This window comes from Mus caroli, unplaced genomic scaffold (genome assembly GCF_978045245.1).
Source record: "Mus caroli unplaced genomic scaffold, Mus_caroli_1 scaffold_56, whole genome shotgun sequence".
Taxonomy (NCBI): Eukaryota; Metazoa; Chordata; class Mammalia; order Rodentia; family Muridae; genus Mus; species Mus caroli.
Genome location: NW_028227311.1, coordinates 471,159 through 478,983, shown reverse-complemented (window position 1 = coordinate 478,983; position 7,825 = coordinate 471,159).

Sequence of the window (7,825 nt, the reverse complement as noted above, 5' to 3'; positions counted from 1 at the left end):
GCCATCAATAGTGTGACATTCATGTCTTAAATTGCAAACCAGAAAGTCAGTTGCCCACGTACAAGTCTCTTTCTTCCAAGTAACATGTCAGTTCCCAGGGAGGCCTTGGGAACTTAAACTTTACTCACTCACACCCTACTCAAAATAGAAGTCTGATTCTAAGTAGTCTGTGCACTGAATCGGTGGTTTGGGTGTCTCTCTTGTGTTGGGGCAGGGCGGGGGTTCCATCCCCAGTGCAGGTTCTAGGAGCAAATGCCAGAAAAGTATACACATGTGCGGGTGTAGGAAATGCTGCTGGGTGGTCAGTTTGAGTCCAAGCCTATTGCAGATAACTATAGAATAAAGGAAGCAGTTCGATTGGCTTCTATCTTGATTGGTTTCTGAGGACACATCCAAGGAGAATATGTAATCAATTCTGGCAGTAACAGCAGAATGGCAGGCTAGCCAGGTAAGAGGTTACCTAGCCCTTATCTAATCTGAAGTAGGCCTTCACATTCCATCTAGGCCTTAATAGTTTCCTCAGTCCTTAACATTCCATCTAGGCCTTACTCTTTTACCTATACCTTAACAGCCAGCAGCTTTGCCCTCTGAGCCATCGCACAGGCATGTATAGATCAATGAATATCTTTCTCTGTATTCATTTATTTATGAGAGACAAAGTACATGGTGCAAAAACATACAAGACAGACCAGGCCGGCCACTCAATAATTTCTGCAGGCATGTGATGGAGGTGGCATCCAAACTGTGTAAGCAGTTCCATGCCACGTAGTTATCATTATTTGTTTTATGTATGTATGTTTGTATGTGTGAGATTACTTAGTTAGTTTCGTATTTAATTGAACCAGGGTTATTTGGGGGGGGGGGAAGGAAATTTTTTTCTATATATACAAGCAATTGTAATTTGTTATAGTGTCCCTCCCTTTTGTGAAGTTTGGATTGGGTTTTGCTTGGGATTGTTTGTTTGTTTGTTGGTTGGTTTTTCCAGACAGGGTTTCTCTGTGTAGCCCGGGCTGTACTGGAACTCACTCTGTAGACCAGGCTGGCCTCCAATTCAGAAATCTGCCTGCCTCTGCCTTCCAAGTGCTCCCAAAGGCATGTGCCACCACTGCTCTGCTGTACTATTTAAACAGCCCACCCCCCCAAAAAAAAGAGCAACAGCAAAACTGCAAATGTTCCTTCCTTCTCTGCATATCCAATCCAACCACTCCCAGCTAACTTAGGTAATGTGCGTTTCTGTGCCAGTTGATTATATGTGCCAGTTGATTATATATAAAATACTGTGTGTGTGTGAAATACAATACAATAAAATAAAATTAAGATGCTCAATTTCTTCACAAGCTTTGTTTTATTTTATTTTTGAAGGTTTTATTTATTTTTTTATTTATATGAGTACACTGCAGCTGTCTTCCAACACACACCAGAAGTGTGCATCGGATTCCAAAGTCACCATGTGGTTCGTGGGAATTGAACTCAGGACCTCTGGAAGAACAGTCAACGCTCTTCAGACCTTCACACACGTTTTATTTTATTAAGCATTAAACATGAAGTAGAAATCATTTAAATATTGTCCAGATTGGCCTTACCAATTCCTAAATTGCTTCTAGTGAAAGTCTTCTAGTGAGCGGAGGCTTCCTCTTTCTGTTGGGGTGTGTTATCAACTCCATTACCATTTCCAAAGATCTCAGTGTGAGCCTATTGTTTGGTTCAGTGGGTTGCCAGAGCAAATGTGGACCTGAAAGGACAGTGAGTTCAGAGAATTCACACTGAAATCATCACTCAGGGACTTGAGGCAGAAAACTAGCCAGCCAGCCTCTGGATAGACATGGCTCAGCAGTTCAGAGAACCAGACCATCGCAAATAGTCCACAAACCTGCAGGGACGACTTGCAGATCCCTTCCCCCCACCCCACCCCTCCCCCAGCCCCACCCAAACATAGGGAGAGAAGGCAGTGAGGGGGAGGGGGAGGTGTTGTGAGAGAATTTAGATAGCTCGAACAAATAGCTGGAGACTTCATTCATTTACTTCTTTTATTGAGCGTATGGTGAAAGAGGGAAAATGGCTCAAAAGGGAGGGAGGGAGGGCAGACCGTCTTCCCATGCTGGGATCATTCATGCTTTAAGAAGGAATGCAGGAGGCTGGAGGCTCAGCGGTTAAGAGCCCTGACTGCTCTTCTGAAGATCATGAGTTCAAATCCCAGCAACCACATAGTGGTTCACAACCACCCACAATGAGATCTGGTGCCCTCTTCTGGTGTGTCTGAAAACTGCTACAGTGTACTTACCTATAATAAATGAATCTGAAGAAGGGGGAGGAGGGGGAGGGGGAAGGCAGCCAGTCAGTCCAAAGGTGCTGGTGTGCACTCTAGGTGCTTTATTAAAAAGCCTTTAGTTCTGCTCTCCCATTTGATTCCCAAAGGGCAGTCTTGGAACCCTGTGCAGAGATAGATAGAAATGGCAACCACAGCAAACAAGCTAGTTAGTGAGTGAGTGAGTGAGTGAGTGAGTGAGTGAGCAGAGCAAGAGAGCTGGCTGGCAAAACACACAAAGCCAAAAGAAATGTCTGTCAAGTTTGGCCCCACAAAACAAAGCAAGCTCACATACATTCCCTGAGACTCATCCCTGGCTACAGGGAGTGTGATGTCCCTGAGTATTTTTGGAAGAAAGAAAGAAAGAAAGAAAGAGAGAGAGAGAGAGAGAGAGAAAGAAAGAAAGAAAGAAAGAAAGAAAGAAAGAAAGAAAGAAAGAAAGAAAGAAAGAAAGAAAGAAAGAAGGTGGTGTCCTTCCTACATCCCCCTTGCATGAGCTAGAGGTTTCTTTTCCTCCTCCTCCTCCTCCTCCTCCTCCTCCTCCTCCTCCTCTTCTTCTTCTTCTTCCTCTTCTTCTTCTCCTTCATTTTTAGTAGAGGCAGAGAGAGTAGAGAAGTAGCAAGAGAGAAAGAAGTAAGAGAACAAGAGAGGAGCTAGAAGTTTATTAAGTTTACCTCACAAAACAGTCTGTGTTGATTGATGCCAGGATGAAGGAAGAGAGAAAGACAGAGAGACAGAGAGACAGATAGACAGACAGACAGACAGAAAGACAGAAAGACAGAAAGACAGAAAGACAGAACTAGGTTGGTGAGAGAAATGGCTCAGCAGGTAAAACAGTGATTTTCCAAAGGCCCTGAGTTCAACTACCAATCACCTGTAATGAGATCTGACACCCTCTTCTGGTACATCTTAAGTCAGCTACAGGGTACTTTAAATAAATAAATAAATAAATAAATAAATAAATAAATAAATAAATAAATAAATAAATGGAAGGAAGGAAGGAAGGAAGGAAGGAAGGAAGGAAGGAAGGAAGGAAGGAAGGAAGGAAGGAAGATATATATTGTCTCAGGGCAGTCCCAAAAACTCAGTCCTTTAAGCCTCTGGTAAACTCTGAAGGGGTAAGATGTACAAATTCATCAGTCCTGCCTGCCTGCAGGTTGTGCCTTGCTTACTTCACTAAGACCCAAACTTTGTTTGATGTTTTTTGTTGTAGTTGTTGTTGTTGTTTTGGTTTGGTTTGGTTTGGTTTGGGTTTTTTTTTTTCTTTTTTTTTTTTGCCTCTGCCTCCCAAGTGTTGGGATTAAAGGCATGAAGCACCACTGGTCGGAACAAGTAAGAAAGTAAGTAAGTAAGTAAGTACATACATACATACATACATACATACACACATACATACATAAAGAGGGGACACACATGCCTAGAGGTTGTTGTTGTTTTACAGCTTTATTGTACAAAGGCAGAGGGAAAGAGAGAAGGTAGAAAGAGGGAGAGAGGCCACGTGGAGAGGAGGAAGGATGCCTAAGGTTTTAAGATGCTCAATTTCTCCACAAATTTTATTTGGAGAGCTGGCTCAGTGGTTAAGAGCACTGTCCTCTCTTCCAGAGGTCCTTCCTGAGTTCAATTTCCAACAATCATGTGGTGGCTAACAACCATCTGTCGTGGGATCCCATGTATTATTCTGGTGTGTGTCTGAAGACAGCTGCAGTGTAGTCGTATAAACAATGCCTGCATGCATGCATGCGTACGTACATACATACATACATACATACATACATACATACATACATACATAATGTTTAAAAAAAAATAGAGCCAGGCAGTGGTGGGTGGGCACACACCTTTAATCTCAGCACTTGGGAGGCAGAGGCAGGCAGGCGGATTTCTGAGTTTGAGTTCAGCCTGGTCTACAGAGTGAGTTCCAGGACAGCCAGGGCTACACAGAGAAATCCTGTCTTGAAAAAAAGAAAAAGAAAAAAAACAAACAAAAAAACAAAACAAAACCAAAAACACCAAAACCAAAACCAAAATTTAGAAATAGCAAGCCATGTAAATACTGTCCAGAAGATTCTGTCCTTAGAAGTAGCAGAACAGGGCTGGGTGAGAATGAGTGAGTGAATGGGCCTTCCTCTTTCTGATAGGGTGTGTTATCAACTCCATTACCATTTCCAAAGGGCTACATTCCTCTGGAGCAACGTGGACCAGAAAACAAAGAGTTCAGAGAGAAAGACACAGATGTGCAGGTCCCTACCCCCACGAGGAGATGGCGGCTTGGGGTGGGGAGTAGGGGGAGGTGTAGAAGGGGAATTTAGGTAGCTTAGACAAATAAATAACTGGAAACGTCATTCATTCTTTTATTTATTTTATTTTACTTTATTTTATTTTATTGAGTGTATGGTGGAAGAGTGAAACTGGGTCAAAAGGGAGGGAGGGAGGGAGGGAGGGAGGGAGGTCGGTCTTTCCCATGCTGGGAAAAATCTGTGCCTTGGGAAGGAAGGCAGCCAAACGGGTTAGTGCTAGTGCGTAGTCCATTGTGGTGCTTTATCCAAAAGACTTTGGTTCTGGCCTCCCATTTTATTCTCAAAGGGCAGTCTGCACGGGTACAAAGGGAAACCATGTCAAACCAAATGAAGTCAAGCAAGCAAGCAAAACAATTCATTGTACAAAGTCAAGCAAGCAAGCAAAACAATTCATTGTACATAGCCGAAGGAGAAAAAAAAAGTTAAAGATCACTTTGTTAGAACTTTTCTATATTTTAAGAAACATTAGGGCTGGTGAGATGGCTCAGCAGGTAAGAGCACCCGACTGCTCTTCCAAAGGTCCTTAGTTCAAATCCCAGCAACCACATGGTGGCTCACAACCATCCTTAACAAGATCTGACTCCCTCTTCTGGTGTGTCTGAAGACAGCCACAGTGTACTTACATGTAATAAATAAATAAATCTTAAAAAAAAAAAGAAAAAAAGAAACATTATACGGCTTGATATCCAAACTCTCTGGTCCACTAACATATCGCTCAGACAATGCTACCCAATGCAAAGCCTACCTCTTCCTCCATGATTGTTCCCCACTATGGATGTAGCCTGCATTGTGTGTGTGGGTTATGAAAAACAGAAAGGCAGGAGGAATTGGCTGACGGACCTCCTTATCTGAAAGAAAGAAAAGAGAAAGAGAAATGAAGCAATATAGATGTAGCCCAGTATTTTATTTTTTCCTCAGATTAAGAAAAGTAATCTTTACAAAAATCTAGCCATATCACTGTAACCTTCATCCATTCCGTTGAGATACCCGAGAGATACCTGACACCCCACAAACACCCAAATCGGAAACAAAAGAAACCTCCCAGACCAGCCAACTAATTGGTCCAACTAATTTCAAATGAATAAATGAAACCGGGCCAACTAGTTGATCTCATTATGTCTAATAATAATAATAGTAGTAGTAGTAGTAGTAGTAGTAATAATAATGCCAGGCAGTGGTGCAGCACACCTTTACTCCCAGCACTTGTGAGGCAGACAGAGGCAGGAGGATTTCTGAGTTTGATTGAGGCCAGGGTGGTCTACAGAGTGAGTTCCTGGGCAGCCAAGACTACACAGAGAAACACTGTCTCGGGGGAAAAAGAAAAAAGCAAGCAAGCAAGCAAGCAAGCAAGCAAGCAAGCAAGCAAGCAAGCAAGCAAACAAACAAACAGCAGACAGACCACTATTTACAAGTTACCCATTTTTGGAATATATATGAAAAGAAAATCCTTTTTGCCAGCTGACTTACCAGTTTTGTTAAAGGAAGAAAACAGAAAAGTCAGATCATCAACCTAAGGATTTTAAGATGGGCTGGAGAGATGGCTTAGTGGTTAAGAGCACCGATTGCCCCCCTCCACACACACACACACACAAAAATTAAAAAAAAAGCCGGGCGTGGTGGCGCACGCCTTTAATCCCAGCACTCCGGAGGCAGAGGCAGGCGGATTTCTGAGTTCAAGGCCAGCCTGGTCTACAAAGTGAGGTCCAGGACAGCCAGGTCTATTAAAAAAAAAAAAAAAAAAAAAAAGTGTGTGTGTGTGTGTCTCCGCATATATATATATATATATATATATATATATATATATATATAAAAATATAACATCCTTTTAAAATTAAAAAAGGAAAACAAACAAAACTCGAGTAAGGATAACTGGTCGACCTTCAATTTATTCCGCAAAACAAAACAAAAGGAAAATCAGAAAAGAAATCCAGATCAGACATTCTATCGACCGCATTGTGTGGAGAAAAAGACAAGGCCTCCCAGAGTACTATGGTCAACTTCCCAGTTCATTTAAATAAATAAATAAATAAATAAATAAATAAATAAATAAATAAATAAATAAATAAATAAATAAATAAAAAAAATATGTATAAAAAAGTAAAAGAGGCACGGCTATTTGTCTGTGTATACGTATGCAGTTATATAATATTTTAAAAAGAAAAAGGTAGCCGGGCGTGGTGGCGCACGCCTTTAATCCCAGCACTTGGGAGGCAGAGGCAGGCGGATTTCTGAGTTCGAGGCCAGCCTGGGCTACAGAGTGAGTTCCAGGACAGCCACGACTACACAGAGAAACCCTGTCTCGAAAAACCAAAAAAAAAAAAAAAAAAAAAAAAAAATAAAAAGAAAAAGGTAAAGAAGTTGGAGTCTTTCTGACATCTGGTCGACCTCCACGGATTGGGGGAAAAAGACAAAGTGCCACCCGGTGTGCTGGTCGACCTCCCAGTCCATTTAAAAAAATATATATATATATATAGATATATATATACATATGTATATATATACATATAAACACATATACACTTATATATATATGTATAAAGTAAAAGAGGCACACATATACATTTGTCTACGTGTATGTGTGTGGTTATATATATATAAAAAAAGTTATATATACACACACACACATACACATTTGTCTATACTATATATATTTCTCCATTGATACCTAAATAAAAATATTGGCGTCTTTATGACATCTGGTCGACCTCCGCACTTTGGGGGAAAAAGAAAAAGTGCCACATGGAGTACTGGTTGACCTCGCAGTCCATTAAAAAAAAAAAAAAATTATAAAGTAAAAGACATTTGTCTACCTGCACGAATGTACTTATATATATTAAAAAAAACAAAAACAAAAGTTCGCGTCTTTCCGACATCTGGTCGACCCCCGCGGTTTGGGGGAAAAAGACAAAGTGCCACCCGGAGTACTGGTCGACCTGTATACAAAAAAGAAAAAAAAAAAAAAATTGGCTTCTTTCTGACATCTGGTCGACCTCCGCGGTATGGGGGAAAATGACAAAGTGCCACCCGGAGTACTGGTCGACCTGTATACAAAAAAGAAAAAAAAAAAAAAATTGGCTTCTTTCTGACATCTGGTCGACCTCCGCGGTATGGGGGAAAATGACAAAGTGCCACCCGGAGTACTGGTCGACCTGTATACAAAAAAGAAAAAAAAAAAAAAATTGGCTTCTTTCTGACATCTGGTCGACCTCCGCGGTATGGGGGA